The 26,961-nt window shown below is 41.8% G+C and overlaps 1 pseudogene; it reads left to right on the top strand.

Annotated features, from left to right (window-relative positions):
• The first annotated feature begins 1,992 nt into the window (after window positions 1–1,992).
• LOC142432935 (small nucleolar RNA SNORA42/SNORA80 family) lies at window positions 1,993–2,136 on the top strand (annotated as a pseudogene).
• Window positions 2,137–26,961: the final 24,825 nt, after the last annotated feature.

Consider the following 26,961-nt stretch of genomic DNA (forward strand, 5'->3'; position numbering starts at 1 on the left):
CTGTGTCGGAGGGCTTCCCTCTTAAATACCTCTGAATACCTGCTATCAGGGCTCCTTATATATCAGTTTCATCCTTTCTCTAGATCACAAAGGAAAAAAAATGTAAAGAAGTCAAATACAAGATGAGAACAGTAAATCAACAGGAAAGGTGCTCAGAAACCAGGAGGCCAAGTCTACCTTGGAAACCCTTTGGTCTTTCAGGCAGGACAAAGTTTTGAAGTTCAAGAGCAGAGTCCTTGAGTTAAAAGGTGAATATTTTTCAGAGCTAAAAGCAATAGTCTTTCATGTTTTTTTGTAATGGCTTTTCAAAGCTCCAAAGCCTCTCAAAAGAAATAAAGGGGCCCCTTTCCCCACTCCTCATTTTGTTTTCTTTGTTAATAAGGGGGTGGACGCACAGCGGAGGTGAGGGCTATGACCTCTTTGCAGTGATACGTTACAGGAAGGGCCCCATTTCAGAGGCGCAGTTGTGCTGAAATAAGGACAACTCCCGATTCCAAGACTAAGCCACAGCTCGAGACTGAGGACATCTGTGTCACTTACATCCTGAGATTCAGACAGATGGGAATCTGGCCATGGTAAAGGTGGGGAGTCAGGTGGATAACAAATTGCCCTCCTGACCGTTCCTACTGCTTGGGACGTCATCAGGAGGCATTGTGAGAGATGACACTATGATTTCTGGCCCCAAGAGTACAATTGACCAAAAAAGCTGTGAATAGAAGCTGAACTTCAGACACGGTTTTTAAAAAGAAAAATCTAAGGATGTAGCAAAGATGACGATTCCATATTCTTTTCTTCTCTCTCAAGAACACTCCTAAGGTAATGATTATTTGACTCTATGGTCATAGGGCACTCACTAGGAGACTTAATACAGAGGGAAAACCATTACAGAGCAAAGTGTCAGGCTGAGTAGGAAGAGGGGCTTGGGGGATGGATATGAGAAATCAATTCAATTAAGTAAAACATACACTAATAAAGAGGAAATTTTTGTGTGACAGAAGAATTTGGGCTTATTTTTCTGCACACACAGACATGTGGACATATAAAACCATTCATGTGTGCATATGCACATACATGAAGTTCAGCTGAGGAACGAGGGTAGGAGATGACTCAAGGAGACAGCTTTACTCGCTAACAATCTTTTGTGTTGTTTGAATGTTTTCAAAGATTAAACATTTCCAAATATAATCCCTCGGAAGAGAATGAGTCATATTGGTATTTCTTAGGTGCCATTGAGTTGTCTCTGTTTCATAGTATTCCCAGATATGACAGAACAAGACATTACCTTGCCGTGCAGTAAATTCACAATAGTGAGTGTATTGTGGCAGCCATTGAGTCTTCCTTTTTCCTGACCTGCCAATTCACCAAGCATGATAACCTTATCCAAATATTGGTTCCTCCTGATAACACCTACAAAGTAAGAGTGATAAAGGCTCATTAGCCTCTATCCTGTTTTTGTTAATATTACGTATGTTGATTATGACATTTATTTTTAAAAATCATTTTATTGGGGGCTCATACAACTCTTATAACAATCCATCCATCCATTGTGTCAAGCACTTTTGTACATTTGTTTCCCTCATCAGTCTCAAAATAATTGTTTTCTACTACAGCCCTTGGTATCGGCTCCTCATTTTCCCCTCTCCCTCCCTGCTCCCCCTTCCTCCATGAACCCTTGATAATTTATAAATTACTGTTAATTTGGCATATCTTCCGCCATCCAATATCGCCTTACACCCGCTTCTCCGCTGTCCATCCCCCAGGGAGGGTCTTATATGTGGATCCTTGTCATCTGTTTCCCCTTTCTCCCTCGCCTTCCCTCCACCCTCTTGGTATCACCACTGGTCCTGAGGGGTTCATCTGTCCTGGATTCCCTGTGTTTCCACTTCCTATGTGTACCAGTGTACATCCTCCAGTCCAGCCAGATTTGTAAGGTATAATTGGGATCATGCTATTGGGTGTGTGTGTGTGAAGCATTCAAGAACTAGAGGAAGTACATGGGTTTGGATTTATGGCAGGTCCGATCCCATGGGTCTCTCTCACAGTGCACCACGCCAAAGTCTACTGTAACCCCAAACCATTGCCTGGCTTTATCCCCTGGACTTCTGGCACTCAGGCACTGAAGCGGGCTGCACAGTGGAAAAAAAAAAAAGAACTAGAGGTATGTTCATAATTGCTATACTATACCCTGACTGGCTTGTCTCCTTTCCATGGCCCTTCTGCAAGGGGATGTCCAATTTTCCACAGATGGGCCCTGGGTCCCCTCTCCACACTCCCCCTCATTCACGATGCTATGACTTATTTTGGTCTTTGAAGCCTGATACCTGATCTCTTAGATGCCTCTTGATCTCACAGGCTCCTCTATGGAGCATTGTGACTGTAATCCTCTAAGACAGATTTTTTCATTATTCTGACAGTCTGTGCTAGTCTGGGTCCTTTAGGGAAACAGATCCACAGAAACTCACATATAAGAGAGAGTTTTATATAAAGTTCAAGTGCTCATCAAGAAAACATCCCAACGCAGTGCTGCCCCAGCCCAGAAGTCCAACATTAGCCCATATGTCTGACACCAATCCACAAAGTCCTCCTCCATATCACAAAACACACACTATGATGCCGACTGCAGGAGGAAAGCCAAATCACTGAGCATGTAAGCATTCCAGGCTGCATCAGAGTGGCTTCTGCTTGGGGATGTCTTGCATGAAGTGATCCTTGTCAGCTGAAGCAGGGAACTGGCTGAGGCAGCTGCCCGTGGCCTGACCATCACAAAGCAAGAGATCCGAGAACTAGAAAGGCAAGGCTCACCGAGCCATTTATCTCTCCGCCCTTCAATTAACCCCACATGTGTTTATCAACCAGGTTGGCACAATAAAGTTTAACTATCTCACAGTCCAAAATATAGTCAATCTTTATTTGTATAGTTAATATTTATAGTATTAATAGTAGAGTTAATATTTAAAGAGAAATGAAGTTTGTGCTTGTTAGGCCTGTCTTCATCATTGTCTATAGAGTGTGAGCTGAAATGAGGCAGGTAATCTATTTTAAAATGTTGAATTTAGAGCATTTATCATTTGAATTTTGAATTCAGGGCATTTATCATTTATCAATCGGCAGTTGTGTGAACAGAACACATAAGTACTACATGGTTTAAACTCAAGAAAGGTGTGCATTAAGGTTGTATCCTCTCACCATACTTAATTCAATTTGTATGCAGAGCAAATAATCAGAGGAGTCGGATTATATGTAGATGATGACACACCTGGCTGGCTGAGAGTGCGGAGGACTTGAAGCACTTGCTGATGAAGATCAAAGATTGCAGCTTTCAGGATGGATTACAACTCAATACAAAGCAAGCCAAAATCTTCACCACTGGACCAATAGGTAACATGATGATAGACTGAGAAAAGGTAGAAGTTGTCAAGGATTTTGTCTTGCTTGGATCCACCATCAATGCTCATGGCAGCAGCAATCAAGAGTTCAAATGATTCATTGCATTGCTGTTTCCATGAGCATTGACGGTGGAACCGAGCAAGGCAGAATCCTTAACAATTTCTGCCTTTTCTCCATTTATCATATTGGTTCAGTTGTGAGGATTTTGGTTTTCTTTACCGTGCGTTGTAATTCATCCTGAAGAATGCAATCCTTGATCTTCATCAGCACGTGATTCAACTCTTCCTCTCTTCCAGTAAGCAAGATTGTGTCATCTGCATATTGAATGTTGGTAATAATCTTTCCTCCAGTGGTGAGGCTGCATTATTTTTCATATAATACAACTTCTCTAACTATTTGTTCAAATAAACTGGATAAGCCTCAGATATTATCAAAATGTATCTTTTAATTATAGTGAAAAGGAGGAGTTATAGAACATGATTCCTTTAGTAGTGTATAAATTATTATTACTAGAAATATTTGAGCATTGAGCAATGAAATGAAAGTGATTCCTCCTGGAAAAAATAGACATGGATTTTACAAAAATTCATTTTATTCGGGCTCGTACAACTCTTATCATAATACATACATACATGCATTTCTCAAAACATTTTATTTCTACTAGAGTCCTTGATATCAGTTCTTCATTTTTCCCTCCCTCCTTACCCCTCCTGCCACACAAACCCTTGATAATTTAGAAATTATTATTATTTTGCCATGTCTTACACTGTCCCATGTTTCCCTTTACCCACTTTTCTGTAGTCCATCCCCAGGGAGGGGGTTTTAATAGATCCTTATGATCTTTTCACCCCTTCTACCCCGCCATCCCTCAACCCTCCTGGTGTCGCCATTCTCACCACTAGTCCCGAGAATTTATCTGTCCTGGATTCCCTGTGTTTTCAGCTTTTATTTGTACCAGTATACATTCTCTGGTCTAGTCAGATTTGTAAGGTAGAATTGAGTTCATGATAGTTGGGGGGAGGAGGCATTAAAGAACTAGAGGAAAGTTGTATGTTTCATTGTTTCTATACTGCACCTTGACTAGCTCATCTCCTCCCTGTGACCCTTCTGTAAGGGGATATCCAATTACCTACAGATGGGCTTTGGGTCTCCACTCCATAATGATATGATTTTTTGTTCTTAGATGCCTGATACCTGATCCTATCAACACCTTGTGATTACACAGGCTGATGTGCTTCTTCCATGTGGGCTGTGTTGCTTCTCAGGTACATGGCCGCTTGTTCATCTTCAAGCCTGTAAGGCCCCAGACACTATGTCTTTTGATAGCTGGGCACCATCAGCTTTCTTTTCCACATTTGCTTATGCACCCACTTTCCTTTAGTGATTGTGTTGGGAAGGTGAGCAGCATGGAATTCCTTTGCCTCCTAGTTCTTTCCTCTATTTCCTTTTACTTTTCTCTTATCTAAATATCATGCTCAGCCTTTCATTTGGGTTTCAGTAAGTCCTCCCAGTTACATTATCCTTAATCAAGCCCTACCAGGCCTCCTACATCCTCCTCCCCACCAACTTTGGATCAATTGTTGTTCCCTTGTCTCTGTGTTTGGTAACACCTACTTCATTTACCCCACCTCCCTCTCTCCCATGTCTCCCAGGAGCCATGGGTCTGGTTGTTTTCTCCTTCAGATTGTTTATCCTGCCTATCTTATCTAGATAGACCTGCAGAGATAATAATATGCACACAAAAAAGAGCAAAACAAAGTAACAAATGAAAACAAAACAACACAAACCAATGACAAAGAAAAAAAAGCCTGTAAATAGTTCAAGGTCTGTTTGTTGACCTTTGTTAGTGTTTTCTGGTCGAGTCTGATGGGGTGCCACACCCTGGCCCCAAAGTCTGTTTTTGGTATTCCCTCGAGACTTCCTTGCTCGGCTCCCCTTGCTGTTCTGCTGCACGACCTTCGTGTTTTGCCTTGGTGTGGTGGGGTCAGATTGGACAGAATTCCCACACTGTGTCTCCAGTGTTGTCCCCAGTATGGCTATGGGTCAGTGAGGGATGTCGTGTCTCATAGTGGGATCAGTCATATGACCTTCTCTGTGCGTTGGCTGCTCTGAGCAGGGATATCGTCTCAAGGCTTGATGGGCCAGGATGTGCTGCACTCTCTCTTCCTTCCCCTTCGTTTGCTCCTGTGTGCTCTGATCAGATGTGTCCCTCTCCCTAAGCTATAGTTTCAGTGCTGTTCTCTGTAGTAAATTTTTCTGGGGGGAGGGGCAGCTCTCCAGGTAATTGGGCTTGGGGCTGTCCCCTCAGACCTCTATTGAGAGCCTTCTAGATGCCAGCCCAGCTTTGTCCTTTATATGAGCTGGATATCAGTGAGATTTCGTCTTTTAAATATTGACTAGAATTTTAGAGCTCTGTTAGTCTGGGTTGACTAGAGAAAAAAACCCAGAGATACTCATAAGAGAGAGCTTTATATTAAAGAACATTTTTATACTGAGAAAACATCTCAGCCCAGTCCAGATCAAGTCCATAAGTTCAATCTTAGCCCATAAGTCTGGTACTAGTCCATTAATAACTCTTCTGCCTCACACAGCCACATGCAATGATGCAAAATACTGCGAGATCATAAGCCATTGGGTGCAAAGTCTTGTGGATCCAATAGCAGTGGATGCATCTCCAGGGATCTGGTTGCCATCAGCGTGGCTCCATGTGGCTTGTCTACAGGAATGTGAAGCAGAGAGAGAGAGAGAGAGAGAGTGCATCTGGCCTCTAGGGAGGAAGAGAAGAAGTTCCCAGGATCCTCATGAGAAGGCCACTCCCATGAGGAAGCATCATCCACCTGTGTCCTATTGGACACGTTAGATTCTGTCTTTTCACTCTCTTTATCAAGTTCACATGAGATTATGCAACTGCCACAATACCAGAGTAAAAAAACACATTAAAAAGCAATAAATGAAAGTGGAATTTTTTAATTTGCCTTACTAGCTGGGATGAGAATAGGGGGAGAATAGAGAAATGGGAATTTTCACTTTCTCTCAGAACCTAAGTTGGGGCAGCATTTTATAATATCTTAAGCTCTTCCCTAAGGCTCTGTAGAATTTGGAATATGAGAATATGGATTTCCATGTTGGCAGTCTTGCTAACTAGTATGTTTTCCTGCATGCATACATAGAGTGTATGTTCTTGTGCATGCGTACATATAACATTTCTATGTAGGACTTGATGTATGTATGGATTGGGATAAGAGTTGTATGAGCCCCTAATAATAAAATGATTAAAAAAAAAAGTAAAGAAGGTAAAATGGTACCAGGGTGTAACATGGACCCAGAGGCCTGGTGGTGTAGTGGTTATGCGTTTGGGCTGCTAAATGGAAGGTGAGCAGAGGAAACCACCAGGTGCTCTACAGGAGGAGGGGGTGTCTTTTCACTCTCTCAGCAACTTACAGCCTAAGAAACACAGAGACAATTTTACTCTGTTGTACGGGGTTCCTTTGAGTCAGACACGATTTGGTGACCGTGAGTTTGGTGTTTAGTTAAAGCCTGGGCCGTTCCAGTGAAGAGTTGGGGCAAAGGTTGTTCAGTTGTAGAATGTTTACCTGCCATCTGGGAGATCTGGTTTGTTTACCCATCAGGGCTTCACAGACTCAGCCCCCACTGGTCTGTGAATGGATGGTTGCATGTTGTATGCTTCTGAATAAAGGTGCACTGACAGTGAATTGTTTAATGTGGCTTTTCTTTTCTAACATTTTATTAGGGACTCATACAACTCTTACCACAATCCATACATATTTAAATTGTATAAAGCACATCTATACATTCTTTGCCCTCCTCATTTTCAATGCATTTGCTCTCCACTTAAGCCCTTTGCATCAAGTCCTCTTTTTTTCCCCTCCCTCCCCCCCCCATGAGCCTTTGATAATGTATAAATTATTTTTGTCATATCTTGCCCTGTTCGGCGTCTCCCTTTACCCCCTTTTCTGTTGTCCATCTCCCAGGGAGGAGGTCACATGTGGATCCTTGTAATCGGTTCCTGAAGTCTCTAACTCCACCAAACGAGCTTTCCTTGCCTGGGTCTTATAGGAAGGTGGGGGAAGATATTGATAGGATTCACCTATGAGTCAGTTTTAGCAGGATCCCCTGGAGTGTCATTCTACTGTGTATCAGATGCATCCTCTGAGATCCCTCTGAGGAGGAGGTATCTTATTATCTGCTAGAGCCAGGAGGGGAGTGCATCGTCTGGACCTGAGACTCCTGTTCAGCGACCCTCCTGGATTCAGAAGACAGCTGCATCACCAGAAGCACAGCAGCAGAGCCAGGAGCCAGAGGATGGAGCAGAGTAATGGACCTCTCAACCCAGAGCACAAGTGAAGTGGAGTTCTTGTGCAGGAGACTGGCTTGTGGAATAAAGTGCTTAGCTGGGCGAGTTGAATTTCATGAACCATGGGAGTGGGGCTGAGTGCCTGTGCAGTGAGGTTTACTGACGAGGAGTGCCTAGGGGCGTTTAATTCAAGGAGCTGGTTTGCTGAGTCCAGAAGCTTGAGCTGAATGCCTTCAGGTTGAGGTTACAGCAGAATGATATGCTCTTTGGGCATTTGTTAGCAGACTTGACAAAACTTTGTAACATGTCATGATAACAAACTCAACCCGGAACATTTCTTTTTTAAAAAAATTTCCAAAGCATTTCCTCCTTTATTTTTTTAACAGGTTTTTTTTTTTTACACTTCATCCACATATCATGCAATTCAATAGTTCAATTATATCAAGAAGAGTAGTACAATCATTCCAACAATCACTTTTAGTACATTTCCTTCTTCCTTGTACTCCTTGTAATTTGTGCAATTATGGTTTTTTTAAATTGTGGCAAACATGTACACAACAAAGCATTCTCTCATTGAACAACTTCTGCCTGGATATACTTTGCTATTGATCATACTCTTCATATTGTACAACTGTTACTGAGATCCCATTCCAATTCGCTTCACTACTATCAAAATAAACTTAATGCCCCATAAGCAAAAACTCTTCCTCCTTCACCCACGGTAACCGTAAGCTAAGTTTGGTTTCTTTTTTAAAATTTATTTTTCTTGATATAATATTCACATATCATACACTTTCATAGTTAAGTCACATTTACAAAGAGTTGTATATACATTATCACAATCAGTTCCTTTTTTATCATTTTATTGGGAGCTCTTACAGATATTGTAACATTTTATAGTTCAGGCACATCAAGCAATATTATACACTTGTTACCGTGGTCAGTTTCAAACCATTCTCCTTCTTGACCTTGAAATCTGCTCTCCTTTATCCCCTCCCTCCCCCAACCCATATTTTCGCATATCTATGTATATATATTTGCCTTATCTTACATTATCTTTTAAAAAATAATTTCATTGTGGGCTCATACAACTATTATCACAATCCATACTTCCATCCCTCGTGTCAAGCACATTTGTACATTTGTTGCCATCACCAGTTTCAAACCATTTTCTTTCTACTTGAGCCCTTGGTATCAGTATCAGCTTCGCATTTTTCCCCTCCCTCCCCAACTCTCCTTCCCTCATGAACGCTTGCTAATTATTTGTTTCTCATGTTTTATACTGACAGATGTCTCCCTTCACCCACTTTTCTTTGTCCGTCCCCCTGGGATGGTGTTATAGGTAGATCATTGTGATCGGTTCCCTCTTTCTTCTTCCACCTTCTCCTCCCCCTCCTGGTGTGGCTACTCCCAATATTGGTCAGGAGGGATGTATCTGTCCTGGATTCCCCGTGTTTCCAGCTCTTATCTGTACCCATGCACATACTCTGGTCTAGCCAGATTTGTAAGGTAGAATTGGGGTCATGATAGTGGTGGTGGGGGGGAGGAGGAAGCATTAAAGAACTAGAGGAGAGTTGTATATTTCATTGGTGCTACACTGCACCCTGACTAGTTCTTCTACTCCCCATGAACCTTCTGTAAGGGGGTGTCCAATTGCCTACAGATGAGCTTTGGGTCTCTATTCTGCACTGCCCCACATTCAAATTGATATGATTTTTTTGTTCTGATGATGCCTGATACCTGATCCTATCGACACCTCATGACCACACAGGCTAGTGTGCTTCTTCCATGTGGGTTTTGTTGCTTTTCAGCTAGATGGCTGCTTGTTTATCTTCAATCCCTAAGGCCCCAACACTATATCTTTTGATATCTGGGTACCATCAGTTTTATTCACCACATTTGCATATGCATCTACTTTTTCTTCAGAGACCATGTCAGGAAAGTGAGCATCATGGAATGCCAGGTTAATAGAACAAAGTATTCTTGTCTTGAGGGAGTACTTGAGTGGCGGTCCAATGTCCATCTGCTACTTTAATACTAAACCTATAAATATATGTGAATAGATCTATTTCCCTATCTTCATATAAAAATATATCACATATATACATGCCTGTATTTAGAACTCTATAAATGCCATTTACCTCCTAGTTCTTTCCTTTATATTATCTTACATTATCTGATATATCCCTTCATCTACAATTCTGTTATTTGCTCCCCTCAGGTGGAATTATACAGTCATCATTGCTATCAGCTTTCCCTTCCCTTTCTCTCCCTGCCCCCCTTCTCATACTCTCAGGAAACCATTACTCCCATTATTATTACTCCCTACGATGGCTTTCATGCATCAAATGGTCTTAATTTTACCAATGATCATACGCAAGTATAACAAGATTAATGAGGTATACTGAAACCATAATAGTAGAGGAAGAAAATGTTAAGGAATGATAGGATAGTTACTTGTTGCATCAGCACTATACTGGATCTTGGCTACATCATCCCTTCCTTTTGGCCCTTCTGTGAGGGACTGTCAATTAACCTCCAGGTAGTTTTGGGGTCTCTACTTTAACCATGCTCCTTCACATAGATTCAGTTGCTTATTTTTGGCCTTCTGATACCTATTCCTGTTGACACCTCATGATCACAGAGGCGGATGGATGTCCTTCTTCTATGTGAGCTTTGTTGCTTCCCTGCTTGATGGCTTTTTAAACTTTGTGCCTTTAAGATCCCAGACACTATCTTTTAGTAGCTGGGTACCATACACTTTTTTCACCTTATTTTCTTATGCACATTTGCGTATGCGCTGGAAGGGTGAGCATCACGGAATGCCACATTATTAGAACAGACTGTTCTTGTACTGGAGTAAGATTTAAGTAGAGGGCCAAAGTCAGCTTGGGTCAAGAGGGAGGTCAACTGGCCAAGTATCATCTACCATGATTTAACACACTGTAACAAGGTTTCCAATCATCTCTGTCGGATGTTAAAACTTTTCGGGTCCTTCCCTTGTGGCTAGACGGCTTCTGCAAGAGGCTTAATCTGACATGATAGTCCACAGATGGATTTGGGTTTCCCATTCTTCTCCATACAGGTTCTCTTTCACAAGTTGTCAACCCTGAGCCAACTGACATTATGTTAAGTTCCTTAATAAGCCCTGTACTTATGGATTTCATGAGTTTTGTGTAACCATTTCCATGGATATTAGAACCTAGAGATACATTTTCGGACATTAATTAAGACAGCATACAGACTAAGACAGACAAGTAGGAAAAATAGGGTGATCTGCTTCTAAAAATCAGCCAATGAAAACCCTGCTCATCTTGTTATGCCTGGGGTGGTCACCGTCAAGGGGTTAAGGACACCAATTGGTTGTCCTGAGAAGACCTTCTCTGATGAACTGACTCCACCCCGTAGAAGCCAACAGCAGGAGGCTCTCTCTCGGGCAAAGCCATCCAGCCCTTTACTGAAGGGGATCTGAGCAGCAGCTTTTCAACATTCACTTCTGTCTAAAAGCTCCCGATAGCCTGGCAATATTTGCTCATTCGTTTAAGAAGTACATGGATGTGTTTCTCAACTTTACAAATCAAGCTTAACGATGCAGGTTTGCATCCAGGTTTTGAAGGAAATTGTGAAATAAGTGCTTCATCTATAAGAGTGATCTGTATAGCTTCATCAATCTTTCATTATTCTGTGAAGTTTTACAAGTCTGAATTTTCAGAAATGTAAACACTGACTCTTGAATCAAATTTTCAGCTGTGAACCCCTCATGAAATGTTAAGTAACATGGCGAGGATACCTATTAGTATTTTAATTGTGTTCATCAATATAAAAATTTAATTTATAATCCAATATATATTTATTCAGTTGTGCCAGACATGAAGCCAGCCATCATTCAGCTCATGCTTTGGAGAGCAGAGAAGGGAGGTATGTAGTTTTTATTTATTTTTTTGAGCATTTAGTTAGTTAACTTTCTGTAAGGCATTCCCAATTTTGAAAGTAATATCTGAACTGAATGTTGAAGGAGTAGAAGATCACCAAGAAAAGACGAGACATGGGAAAGGGAGTGTATCACATCCAAATGGGAGGAATGGTTTGTGAAACCTCTGAGGGAAGCAGGATCCATAGGGCAAGAGAAATCATCCTCTTAGCTCCTGAAACAGATCTGGACATCCATACAGCTCTGGATGTAAATTTGTAAGTCCATGCTCTAACATTTTCCAACTATCAAAAAATGCCCAGATCCACTGCTATGAGCTGTATCTGTTTGTCTATCTCTATGTAAAGGAACCCTGCTGGCATAGTAGGTTCTGAGTTGAGCTTCTAACTGCACAGTCAGTAGTTCAAAACCACAAGCCTCTCCAAGGGAGACAGATGTATCTTTCTGCTTTCATAAAGATTTACAGCCTCAGAAACCCACAGAGGCAGTCCTAATCTGTCCTAGAGGGTTGCTATGAGTCAGAATTGACTAGATGACAAAGAGTTTTGAATTTAATGTATATATATTAAATATATATATTTATATTTATAATAATATATACATTAAAATGAGTACTATGTTTCTCACGTTGTATAGAGAGAGACAGATTGATATAAATAAATAGTAGTAGCTATGTCAACTCTATACCAATTGCCTGTCAGTGTGTTGTACTGTGATGGCTTGTGTGGTCCTGTGATGCTAGAAGCTATGTCACTGTATTTCAAATACCGTCAGGTTCCTCCAAAGTGAATAGGTTTCAGCAGGGCTTCCAGAGTAAGAACAGGCTACGAAGAAGGAATAGGCCATCCAATTCAGAGGCATTACTTTATGGATAGCAGCAGAGCCTTGTCTGGCACTGAAAACCTTATTAATAGTAGCAGGACATGGTCAGAGGGAGTGTCAGAAGAAGAGCCCCTCAGGTTGGAAGGCACACATGACAGAAGCAAACTACGACCGAGGAAGAGATGCCTTCTCAAAATATGGGCACACATAATGACATAGAAGGAACCGATAACATGCTACATGAAGGAAGGAAAAGGTCATTAAAAAGACAGGAAAGAAAGCAAAGTTCAAAGTAAATGTCACAAGGTTCTAAAGTTTTCTCTTTCTCATAGAGTAGCTAATGCAAACTAAGAAATGCAGAAGTGAAAGATATGGACAGAGATTTCAAAGGGCATCTTAAGAAGACAAAGTAAAGTATTACAACAAACTGTGCAAGACCCAGATTTAGAAAACCAAAGGAGAAGCAAACAACTTATTTTAAACTGAAAGAATGAAAGAAAAAATTCAAGACTTGAGCTACAATATTGAAAAATTCAGTGGCAAACTATAGAACAATGCAGGAAGCATCAAAAGAAAGTGGGAAGAATATGAGTCATTGTACCAAAAAGAACTAGTTGACAGTGATCCATTTCAAGAAACAGCATTTGAAGAATCCGTGGTACTGAAGGGAGAAGTCCAAGCGGACTGAAAGCACTGATGAAAATAGGAATTGATGTAGTACCAACTGAAATGTTTCACCTAGCGATGAGTCACTGGAAGCATTCACTCTTTTGTGGCAAGAAATTTTCAATAGAGAGATACTTGGCCAAATGACTGGAAAGTGCTCCATATTTGTATCCATTCTGAAAAATGGTGATCTAACAGAATGTGCAAATCATAGAATATCATTGATATCACATGCAAGTCAACTTTTGCTGCAGATCACCCAAAAAAAGTTGCAGCAGTACATTTACCAGGAGCTGCCAGAAATTCAGGCTGGACTCAGAAATGGACTTGGAACAAAGTATATCATTGCTCATGTCAGATGGCTCGACCTGAAAGCAGAGAATACAACAAGGATGTTGACTTGTGCTTTATTGACTAGGCAAAGGCATTTGACTGTGTGGACTGCAGCAAACTATGGATAGCCTTGAGCAGAATGGAAATTCCAGAACACTTAATTGTGATCACGTGGAACCTGAACATGGGTCAAGAAGCAGTTGTGGGAACAGAACAAGGGCATGATGTAAAACCAAGAAAGATGTGTGTCAGGGTTGTATCCTCTTGCCATACTTACTTAATCTTTATACTGAGGAAATAATCAGAGAAGCTGGAATACATAAAGAATGCCATATCAGGATTTGAGGAAACCATTAATCTTAGGTATTCAGATCATATCATTGTGCTTGCCAAAAATGAGGAGGACTTGAAGCACTTGCTGGCGAAGACCAAGAATTACAATCTGTAGTGTGGATTATAACTCAATGTAAAGAAAACCAAAATCCTCACAACTGGACCAATAGGTAACCAACCTCACGATGAATGAAGAATACAAATGAAATTGTTAAGGATTTCATCTTGCTTGACTGTACACCCAATGCTCATGGAATCAGGAGTGGGGATAAAACAGTATGTTGCCTCAGGTAATTAACTGCACAAGACCTCTTTAAAGTGTTGAAATGCAAGGTGTTACTTTGAGGAGTGAGGTGAGCCTGACCCAAGCCGGATGTTTTCGATCACCTCATATGCATATGGAAATTGAATAGGAAACTGAATGAGAATCAATGCATTTCAATCGTGGTGCTGGTGGAGAGAATTAAAGGTACCACAAATATGTCTTGGAAGAAGTACAGCCAGAATGTTCCTTAGAAGCAAGGATGGTGAAATTTGGTCTCTCTTACTTTGGACATGTTTTCAGGAGAGGCAAGTCCCTGGAAAAGGCCATTATGCTTGAAAAAGTAGAGGAGCAGCACAGAAAGAGGCCCTTATGGATTGACATAGCGGGGATGGATCAGTGTGCTCAAACATAATGACAGTTGTGAGGGTGGCGCAAGACTGGGCGCTGTTGTACATAGAATTGTTATGAGTCAGATCCAACTTGTTGCTACTTGACAACCACCTTGTTGACCCCGACTCAATGTGTTGTCTGTTCTGTGTTATTCTCACTGTGGCCAGCATATTCAATTCCATTGTTGCATCTGTGTCATCTCCTTAAGGATTATCCTTGACCTCGGTAGCTCTCTGTTTCCCCAGTATGATGTCCTTCTCCAGTTGATCATCTCTCCTAGCTGTTGGAGAGTATTTAAGGAATGTCATGTACGTGAATGATTAACACCAGGCTTGCTTCAGGAAAAAGAAGAGACTTTCTACTCCCTTAAAGAGTTGCCATCTCAAAAACCCACAGGGCATTACTACCCTGTCTGACAGGGTCATTATAAGTTGATCAACCTGATGGTAATGAGAATGATATGTCCGAAGCAAAAAAGTCAGATAATAAAGTCATCCATGAAATACTAGTGGCTGATTTTGAAAGAAAATATCTACACCTTTCTTTATAGTCTGTATTAGTTTGGAAGCTCTGCTAAAACCTGTCTATCCTGGGTGAATCTGCTAGTATTTCAAAGAGCAGTGGCATAGAGGTTAGCATCATAGCAATATTTTAACCAAAGATGGGTGGTGGATTAAATAATTTAATGTTTGTAAAAGACTTAGCTTACTGTCTAGCATAAGGTAATCACTCAATCTCTAGAAAATTCTTTTTAAATCAGAAGAACATCATTCATATTTTATGTTTCAACAATTACAAAAATCACCTAAAAGTTCTCATTAATCATTCATGTATATCACATTCCTTAAACACTAAGGCCATCTTCCCCTTTCACAAGACCCTCTTATATGGTGAGGTCCTTACGGCAGTCTGCAGTCTGGACACTGGGAGAGAGTTTACGAAGTTCAGAGCTTTGTTAGAGTGTGGAAAGCTGATGTGGGTTTCCTAATTAGATATGCAGAAGAGTGCATACTGAATGTCTCTCTAACAATCATTGCTTTAGATTGCTTTCACAACACCCCTTAAAGAAATAGTCTTCATCTGTCTGTTTATTGTATTTCCTTCCATATAAGTTAGAGAAAAGCCTGTGGCTATAATCTTTAGGTAGTTAAAAGAAATAAATGATCCAAAGGAGGCCTTTGGTTTATGTTTGTTTTCTTGTCTCTCTGATAATTAGGGATGAATCATGCCTTAGATTGATTCCATCAAATGGAGAATATTTATTAAGCTTGCATGACATCAACAGCCTATTAGGAGTGGAATAGATGGCCAACTTTTGCCACGCACACCTTCCCTTTATTCCAACTCCCTTACCTAAACACCTCCATCCACATTTAAACTAGAATACCTGGTTATCCGTCGCTCATGACTGTGAGACGAACCCACACTTGCTGTTTGTCATTAAGGTCATGCATTGAACAGAAGAACTGCCTAGAAGTGGATCCCTCATTTTTTAATACAAACTCCACAAACAAAACCAAATTTGCTGCTTTTGAATTTTGAGTTGATTTTGATTCATGGAAAAACCTTGTGGAAGCTGATACCCAGGCCCTTCTTCTGAGTCACTCCTGGGTAGGTGGAAACCAGCTTTGAGCGTTTGGTCAGCAGTTGAACGCTTAACCATGTGCATAGCCCCTGGACACCTCCCTTTTTGCCTGGGGTTCCTGAACTATCCCACTATCGCTTGCAATCATTCTCGAAAACCCAAACCAAAATATTCCGGAAGTCTTCTTCAAACCAAATAATATTGTTGTAGGTGCTGTCAAGTTAGTTCGGACTCATGCCGATCCAATGTCCACCGGAACCAAACCGTTCCTCGTCCTGTGCCTTCCTCACAGTCGTTGCTATTTCTGAGCCCCTTTCTGCATCCACTCGGTCAGTCTATCTCATGAGAGACATTTTCTGTTATCCTGACACTCTAAGTATAACGTCATTCTCCGTAGTATAATAACTGGCCAAAGCAAGTGACACAGTCTCACCACCCTCTCTCCAAAGGAGCATCTTGCTGTGCTTCTTCCAACACAGATCTGTCCATTCTCCTGGAAGCCCCAAATAGATTTAATATAATTTGCAAGCAAATAGCTTGGCTAATATATATTTCCTTATGATCTTTAAAGACTATCTCCAACACTCTTCGGCTAGTTTGTTGTACTGTGGTGGCTTGCTTGTAGTGGTGATACTAGAAAATATGCCATTGATATGTTAAATACAAGAGTGTTCAAAGACATACTAGGAAGAAGAAGGAGGCCATCCATCTATAAGGGAAGAGCTACTGAAACCTTATGAAGTACAGCAGCAGCAGACTGATGCAGCCCTAGAAGTTGAGCATCTTAGGACCGAAGCAATGGGGGGATTCAGCAGGCTCACACTGGTTAGGAAGAACCTAAACCTAATGATTTTATTGAGTTCAGTGAACTGGTTGTTGACATGGCACCTGCAATCAAGGTTCTCTTTAAGGTGGATGGTTGGGTAGCCACCTGATGTGGAAATAAAAAATTTAGATTTCTTACTCATTTTTAATGTACTTCTGCATTGATAATTATTGGTGATTTGAGTGGGAAAATCTGAAACAACGAGGACATCTCAGAAGTTGGAAAATATGGTCTTGAAGGTAGAAATGGAGCTGGAAATCACATGATATAATGATGTAGGACCAACATCTTCTTCGTTTCAAATATGTGCCTTTCTTCAACAACATAAATGGCAACTGACTATTCTCATGAACCTTGCCACATGGCACACCCAGGAATAGAATTGATTGTGTATCCTGATGTACAATAGGAACAAACACTGGCAGGTAACATCTTTTTCTAGTATTCTCTGCTTTCAGGCAAGATCTCACTGACATCACCATGTCATATCTCTTTCCATGTACTCGTGTGAGTCTGGCTTAAATTTCTGGTAGCTTCCTATTGATGTACTGTTGTGATCATCTTCAGCAACATCTTATTTTCATGTGAATAATTTTTGCATTCCGTTGGGTCATTTTTCTTAAATCTGATTTTTTCCCGAATGGTTTGTCAGTGAATTTTCTAATTTCCTTGCCATAAAACAGTGAGAGCTCCCTGTGCTTCTTCATCAGTTTGTTGAAACATTTCAGCTGGAATTCCATCACTTCAGGAAGCCTTGTTTTTTGCCGCTCTCGGTGCAGCCTGGATGTCTTTCTTTAATACTGTTGGTTCTTGGTCATATGCTACCTCTTGAAATAGATGAACAGCCACCACTGCTTTTCGGTACAATAACTGTGAAATTCCTCTATCTTCCTTTAATACTGTGTTAGCACAGGTTGACTAGAGAAACCAATTCATGAACATTTGTATATGTACAAGAGAGAGCTTTATTTCAAAGAGCAATTGTATACTGAGAAAACCTCCCAGCCCCTTCCAAATCAAGTCTATATGTCTGATATTAGCCCAGATGTCTGATACTAGTCCATAATTTCTCTTCAGACTCTCGTTGCCACTCACAATGATGCCAAATGCAGGAAGATCACCTGCCAGTGGGTGAAAACTCTTGTGACAGGGGAAGCATCACGGGACTGACTCTTCAGGTCTCCACTGCATGGCTTGCTCATGTCGCAGTGTTGCTCCACGTGGCTTCACTACAGGGAGACGGAAGACAGAGAGGGAGTGTGTGGTCTGCCTTCAGGTAGAAAGAGAGGAAGTCCCCAGAAACCTCATGAGAAGGCCACAGCCACAAGGAGGCATCAGGCCATGACCTGATAGACAGACTGGACTGCACCCCTTCACTCTACACCCTGTGGTTGACATGAGATTATGTAGCTACCACAGATGATGTGTTATTCAGTATTGTGATCATAGAATGCTTCAACATTTTGGTTCAAAATGTTACTTTTCCTTGAATTTCTTTCAGTTTGAGGCATGCTGATGTGTTCTTTCCTTTTGTTTTTCAAACTCTACATCTTCAGTAATTTTAGTACAATGTTTTATTTTGTCTTCTCTTTGACATTTTCTATTCAGTTTTTTTAACTTACCATTTCTTCATTTTGCTTTAAGCATGTTACATTGCAGAACAAGGTTCAGTGTCTCTTCTGACATCTCGTGCTTTCTGTATGTATGATGGCTTTGAATAATTACACAGCTCCACTGATCTTTGGTCACTAGTATTCAGTGTGTCACATCTCTTATTGAAATGGTCTCTAAAGTCAGATGGAATGTACTCAAGCTCATATTTTGATTTTCAAGAACTGTTTTAATTTTCTTCAACTGCAACCTGAACTTGCATATGAACAATTGATGGACTATTCCACAGAGAAGCACTCAGTCATCTATGCTAAAACATTTGTTAGATAAACCCCTGTACGCTCAACTGGAAGCAATCCATATTTATCTCCATTCCAAGGAACGTGACCCCAAGAATGCCCAACTATGCAACAATACCATTAATAGAAAGTAAGGAAAATGTTTCTGAAGACCATTCAAAGAACTGTTGTAGTAGTACATTGACAGAGCTGCCATAAATTCAAGCTAGATTCAGATTCTAAAGTATCATCACTGTGAAACGAAGTATCATCTCTGATGTCAGATGAATTTTGACTGATAACAATACATCCCTGAAAGATGTTTCTTGTGTTTTATTGATGATGTACAGGTATTCAATTGTGTGGGTTGTATCAATCTATGGATAACATTGAGAAGAATGGAAATCCCAATGCACTTCCTTGTGCTTATACAGAACCTGTTCACAGACCACATGGAAGTGATTTGAACAGAACAAGAAGACACCAAGAGGTTTAAAATCAGGAAAGGTATGCACTAAGGTTGTATTCTTTCAAAGCATTTATTCAGTTGGTTAGTTGAGCAAATAATCAAAGAAGTTAGACTATAGGAAGAGCCTGACATCTGGATGGGAGGAAGATTTATTAGCAATTATCAATAGGAAGATGATACACCTTGGTTATCATAATTGAGGAGGACATGAAGTATTTGCTGATAAACTTCAACTTCTGCAGCTTACAGTGTGGATTACAATCCAATGTACATAAAATGAAAGCAAGAGGGAACATTCTGATACATAGAGAAAATACTGAATTTTAAAATGTTTTGGTTAACTTGGCTCCACAGTCCACACTCCTGGAAGCAACAGACAAATCAAAGATCAGGCTGCATTGGGAAGACCTGGCGCACAAGGCCTCTTTACAGAGGACCGCGGCTTTCCTAGCCATGTCTAGCCATGAGCTTTGCAATTGATTCATGCTTCAGTTTCTCGGTGACCAGATTCATGCTTCAGTTTCTCGGTGACCAAGGAGGACCACAGAAGCATTGATGTATTTGAATTACGGTGCTGGTAAAGAATGTTGAAAGTACTGTGGCCTGCCAGAAGGAGAAAACAAATCTGTCTTGAAGGATGTTCAGTCAGAATGCTCCTTTGAAGCCAGGATACTTCATCTCACAGACTTCCTGGAAAAGGGCACTACCCGTGGTAAAGTAGGCAGTCAGTATAAAAGAGAAAGGCCCTCAATCAGATGGATTGAAACTGGTTATAATTATGGGCTCCAACATTACAAAAGTCATGAGGCTGGTGACGAGCACGGCCGTATTTTATGCTGTTGTACATAGGGTACAAAGGAGCGGATTAGAAAGCACCTTACAACAACCCAGCCAAGCTATCGAAGGATACCAGAGACGACGTATCGGGAATTGGAAAGTAGAGACGGGAACCTTAGGGTGGAGTGAGTTTATGTTAAATGCAGAGAAAACTCAGGAAAGGAAACGTGAATGCTTGTGCAATTGCAAGAAGGTAATCCATGGTAAACTATAGTTGTAGAAATGATTTAGTTGGTAATTACTGTGCATATTCTGAATAATAACAGCAAAGTAAATGTTCTTCAAAGAAAGCAAATGTGATCCTGTAAGCCTCCTGCTTAAAGCCCTTTAGGGGCTCTCTTGCTATGTAGATACACGTCCAATTCCTTAGGTTCTTTCGGCTTAGTTTCTGACTCTGATAGTTCTACTGACACTTATCCCTAGTTTCTTTTCTAATGTCAACTGACTGAACTAAACGAGGTACCATGGGCCCTTGTGGCTTCCTGCATTTACACAATGCTAGGATACCTCTAATGCCTCTTTTTCAAAGTTTACTCAAAGGTTGTCACCTATTCCTAAAAGAATTTCTTGATACCCACTGTCCACCTGATCAGACCACATCTGAAATCTCTTCTCTCTGTTTCCATAGATATGTGCATAGACCTTCTTCATAGTCATGGTGACAATTTTTTGGAATATATTGATAGTCACCATTTGAAATAACTAGAGGGAAGAGAGGAATTGGTGCCCCAAATTAGACATTGATTAGAAAGAACTAATGTGTAGTGGAACGGACTTTTGCGAGGCCAGATGTGCTGCATGCTTACTTGCTGCTGGCTCTCTTCTGCCTGCTAAGTCGCTCTTAGGTAACACCTGTTGGGATGGCTTTGGCATTCTGGGACTCTGGCACCACATCACCCTCATATTCCCAGCTATAAAATCGTTTGCCTCCCTACGGGGAGAATAACGACTCAGGTGACCCTTGCCACCACCCAAGGTTTTGCCTTTTCAATAAGCCTTTAATAAGACTCTCCTATTTCTACTAACTCCCAGCTTCTTTCATTGGTATTCTTAGCTCCTTAGGGAAAATTTCCATTTACACATGCAAATTTCAAATTCCAGGCTTGCAGAATCACCAGCCTGACTGCAGAACCCATTCTAGAACACACTTCCCAACTCTGTCTCATGCACATATTACGGAATCCCTAAAAGTAAGCTGAAGATCTGTTTCCCCATGCATATCTCACATAATACTAGAATTAAGAGTTGGTCACACTTACAAAGTACCTACTGTACATCCAAGTGAATGATTCATTGCATTGGGTAAATCTGCTGCACACGACATCTTTGAAATGTTGAAAAACAAGGCTGTCACTTCGGGGACTAAGGTGCACCTGACACAAGCCATGGTATTTTCAATTGCATTATATGTATATGAAAGTTGGACAATGAATAAGCAAGGCCAAAGAAGAATCAATGTACTCATTCGAATTACGGTGCTGGCAACGGATATTGAAAGTACTGCCAGCAGAGCAAACAAATCTGTCTTGGAAGAAACACAGTCAGAATGGTCCTTAAGGGCAAAGATAGTGAGACTTCACCTCATATACTTTGGCTATTACTAAGATAGACTAGTCACTGAGAAAGGACAGCATGCCTGATAAAATGGAGCAGCAGCTTAAAAAGAGGAAGGCCCTGGGCAAGATGGATCGACGCAGTGGCTGCAACAATGGGCTAAAAAACACAAGATTTGAGGATGGCCCAGGACCGGGCTGTGTTTTGTTCTGTTATACAAAAGACCACTATGGGCCGGAAGTGATTTGTCTGCATCTAACACCAAACAACAAAGAACGAAGCTGTTAAGGATTTCATTTTACCAGGATCCATGATCAGCTTTCATGGAAATCAGATAGCAGGTTGCCTTGGATAAATCTGCACGGATGTCTTTAATGTGTTGAAGAGCAGAGGACTCTTTGGGGAAGTGACAAGGAACCTAAGTTCCATTGTGTTGTCAGCGGGCTCATGTGCACCTGGAAGCTTTACAAGGAGGAAGCAGAACCACAGCAGTGATGCAATCGGATTCTGGTGCTGGCCAAGAACATGCAAAGTTCCGACTGCCAGAAAGAACCACAAATCTATCTTGGTGGAAGTATAGCCAGAATTCTCTTTAGAAGGCAGACTTCATCTCCCATACTTGGGACATGTTCTCAGGAGAGACCAGGGCCAGGAAAGGGGTATCTGCCTGGTCTAGTAGAACGTCAAGGAAACGGAGCTCCCCCTGGAGGCATTCTTAGGAAATCAGAAGAGGTCAAGTCTGCTGAGATGAAAAGCTGCTGCCTGGTTGGGTCAAAACCCCAAACCAAAGCCACTGCCCTTAAGTCAATTCTGCCTCACGGGGTCCCCAGGTGTTACAGAGTAGAATTGGCTCCAGGGTCTTCTTGATTTTAGAGGTAGGGTACCAGGCTTTTCTATAGCAGTTCTTCTGGTGAGTTCAACAACTTGCTGTCCCTCCACCCCCCAATACTTATGTGGTTTGAGATACTGCATTACTCAGTATCACTTGCTTCACTAACTATGGCCAGTCTAAGAAGAAACTCGGGTGATCTGATGTACCTTTAAATGTCCCGATCATTATATAAAGCCAAGGACCACGCGTAGCCTGCAACTCACCGAGGGAGGGATGGAGTTCCAACTGTGCTAACATCACATCACAACACAAAACATGACATATCCAAGTTGCATGTTTAATTGTGCCTTTCCTACCTAAGTGTGGGACTTTAATGCAGCAATAACTTTTCTTTTATTCCTCTATCCTCGATGTCAAATGAAGTAGCTTTCTCATAGAAGACAATCGATGTTTATTAAATGGTTCTGAACGGATGCCATTTATCAGTCTGTAGATAGGGTCCCCCTAAGAGAAACAGTTTAAATGATTGTTGATTTGGATCTGGGGGGGGGGGAAGCGATGTAGCACTGAGGTAATCCACTACAGTCATCTTATAGGGGAGGGAGGCTGATGGGGAGGTGGGGGCAGTGTGGGGCCACACAGACTAGAAGTCAGGCCTCCATTTTGCCCCCCACCCCACCCCTGCTCTTTCTCTCATGCCATTTTCCTTCTTTGTGGAATGGATCTATAAAATTAGAGATTGTCAAGGGATCTTGGTCCACCTGCTCACCTCACAGAAGCAACACCTGTATGGCTTTTTCTGCCCATCCCAGTGCCTGGCCACCAGAGCAGGGACACCAGGCAAGTGTCTTCTACACATCCCAGATGATGGCAGGCTCTGGACAGCGAGTGGAGCCAATGTGCAGGATGCCAGCTGAGGGTGAGAACAATGGGCCTTGCTGGAATATGGTTGCTGAGGTTTGTGGCTGCCGAGTTTCAAACCATAATATTGAAATGTGGCAGATGGTCAATATTGATGACTCACATTGCCAAGGACCCTTCAGCGTGCTTATTACCAGGAGGATTTTCATGATTACTACCATCACAATAAAAAAGAATTCATTTGAGAAATAAACATTGGGGCTCCGTAAACAAAAACACTAGCGCATCTAGAGGCCCGGGTTACCTTTGCCAAATTCTCTCCCATCACCAGGCAAGCGCCCAAAGAAGCCCTGACTTCCAGCCAATTTGGGTTTCATAGAAAAACACTGGGGCCTCTTCTGTTGTAACTGAAGATTCTCCCTTCAGCACTGCTGCTTGGCAGACTTTATCGACTCTCTTCCTTGATTCCGAGAGAGGGGCATGTCTGTCCATGTCTGTCACGGAATATCCCGACTGGGCCCCCGAGCCCAGTGACATTTTCACTCTGCCAGGCCCAGACCTACTCAGAGATGAGGGCAATTCCCTGGGTGTGATCATGACGCTTTGAACTCCGGTCAGCTTAAAAGCACTTCAAAGTCCCTCTTGTTCTTCTCACTAAACCTTGTCCTTTGCAGGGGGTGGGGCATGGGGGAGGAGTTGTACCTTTCGAATGTCACATACAGCACTTAAATTCCCCAAAGGGACTCCTTTGCCATGTAGCAGGCAATGGTGTGTGGAGCCGGATCATGAGAGAGTTGTTCGCTTTTTAGGGATTTTGAAAGACAGGTATTTTCTATCGAGGGGATATTTACAATGTGGAAATTGTCAAATACAATTAATTAGGACTTTTTAAAATAAACAACCCATAAAACTGTTCACTCCTTTAAGGCCTGGTAAAGATGCCCCCTCTCTTTGCAGGATCCCATCATCTACCCAGCTGGAGGCAATCCCTTCCCTCTGAGCTGCCAGTAATATTTTATTTAGAAGTTAATGAGGTCATTATTTTCAACCACTAAGCAAGGGCATTCATTCACACCCACGTGTTTTATTTTCTGTGCGCTGCTATGAGTTTTAAAATCCTTTAAAATGTTTGGTATTCTCTCTGGCAACCTTGGCACTCAGAAAATCTTTGGCAAATACCATAACTGCCATTAAGAGCTCGGTTGACATTCTACCAGTGGGAACCATACCAGCAACAGGAAGCTGAGATGGCATGTTAACCCAGGAAGGGGTGGTAGTGTGGGTAATTGATTGCTTCTGTACCTTCCGCTTTTTAATTCCGGCACTCTGCTATGTTTCTTTGGTTATACAGTTGCCGTCACTAGGATAAGGACAGGAGAGGTCATACCATCCTATGCTTTCAAATTGACTAACGATTTCCCGAGGAACCAGACATTTTGGCACTGCGGGATTCTGATCCATGGTGACCCTATGCACTACAGAGTAACATGGCTTCGAGGCTTTGTCTTCTCCGTAATCCTTAAAGAGAGGCCTGATGGCATAGTGGCACAGGTAGGGCTGCTAGCTGCAAGGTCAGCAGTTTGAAACCATCAGCTGCTTCTTGGGAGAAAGACAAAGTTTTCTGCTCGTGTAAAGGGTTATAGTCTCAGAAACTCACAGGCCCACTTCTATCCTGTCCTACAAGGTCGCTATGAGTCAGAATCGACTCTATGGATGTGAGGGTTATTTGTGTGTGTATGTGGGGGGAGGCGGCTATTCTTTATGGAAGCCTTTCTTCTGTGTTACTACCAGGTGGAAATGGGGGGTGGGGTGGGGAGAGTGTGGAACCAACAGCCAGATTAGCAGACAGGCACCAACCATTTGTGCCAACCATGGATCTTTGGGCCGGTACAGCCTACAGAAATAATCAAACTCTTTTTTCAATTCAGGATAGTTAAAATCTGCTCAAAACAAGGAGAAAGATTCAGAGATGGATAAATAACTGAGATTTCAGTCAGTCATACGAGCACCCACTCTTTCAGCAAACGTGCTGGACGATGACCATATTCTGGCCATTGTTCTAGGCATGGAGGATATAATGATACCTAAGGACTGTGGGAATTACAGTGCATTCGAAGAAGTGGAGGAACTAGATCTAGGACGAGTCTCACTCCAGATGATGGGAAATTTAAGAGCTAGGTGCGAGAGCAGCTAGAAGCACCAACAGGAAAACATCGCCAAAAGGGAATTGTATTATGTGGAATAGAGACCTATACCCCAAACCCAGTTCTTCTTTTAATTGGAGTTGAGTTCATTTCCCTAGGGAGAGGGAGGAAGTGATAAGAGTGTGGACTTGAATAGGTCCCTTTTTCTTCCATCCCAAATTTAGACTTCCCAAAGTATATCTAGATGCTGTTTATACCCAATGGAGTCCTTATTGCTGCAGAGTTCAGTTACGTGGCGAGTAATTAGGAAGAGACAACGAGGAAACCTATTTCCCCAAGGTCTTCGCCCTGATTCACTCCCACAACTTCAGTCTGCCCACTTGTGCGCTGGAGGGAGCTGGAGCAATTCGGTTCTGACAGGGCCACAGAATACATCACTGAAAGCCGTTGTGCACTTGCCCAGGGTCTTTCAAGAGAGGATCTGAAAGTGAAGCTGGGTTGCTGTGTGCCACAAAGAGGACCAGGGTTTCTCTTTGGCTTTAAAGGATGCCCCCTTGTGCGAATGAACTTTGGGTTTTATCTCTGCCTTTGAACTTGAACGCATCAAAGCGAGACATCTGAAGGCAAAGACACAATGATCCCCAATCCAAAGCCCAGTTCAAAAACACAGAGATGAGTTGTGTTATTATGAAATTGTATTTGCCGGCTGAGATGGGGGACACAGGAAGATTAAGCTGCAAACATAAAACAGGCCTTGAAATTCCTATTAGTCTCAGGCCCCCGGGCATGTGCTTTCCAGCAGGACACTTAGTTTTTAGAAGTCTGGGAGCAATGACACATGTAACATGTTGAGTGACACTTCGCTTCTCTCTGGGTCTGAAATGCATGCACAGAGTTATTAAAGTGACATTCATTAATGATTAGATGATGGATATGAAGGAACATGGTTAAGGAGAACTGTTTCCTTTGGGGGTCCAAGTTCATTCTTGTGGGGGCGGTACCAAGTATTTTAAGTGCAGCCTAACTTCCTATATGATGACGGGCAGTGTAATTCCAAGTAAGGCACACTTACCTAATTGTGACTGTGCTTTGAACGTGACATTTAAATTAAATTATATACCTGTCAATCATGCTAAAAAATAAATGCTTTCTAGCTCAGCTGGAATTTAGTATAGTGAACATTTTGTCACATATATCCGGTTTTATTTCTGGTCCTCTTTTCATCCTGTGTGCTTTTTGTCTCTAGAAACACTGGATTTATTTATTAATTCGACATTTAATACATATTTATTGTGCATCTCTCCATGGGTGGCACAAACACTTGACACACTCAGCTGTTAACCAAAGGGTTGTGGTTTGAGACCACCCAAATGTGCTTCACAAGAAAGACGTGGAAATCTACTTCCAAAGGAACAAAACAAAACAGGCATTAAAAACTCTCCGAAGGACCAGAGGATTCGATTTGGAATCCCCATTAAGTGAACTGGGCTTTAACCTCAAACTCACCTGTAGCAGATTTGAG

The sequence above is a fragment of the Tenrec ecaudatus genome, chromosome 18 (genome assembly GCF_050624435.1).
Source record: "Tenrec ecaudatus isolate mTenEca1 chromosome 18, mTenEca1.hap1, whole genome shotgun sequence".
NCBI classification, from domain to species: domain Eukaryota; kingdom Metazoa; phylum Chordata; class Mammalia; order Afrosoricida; family Tenrecidae; genus Tenrec; species Tenrec ecaudatus.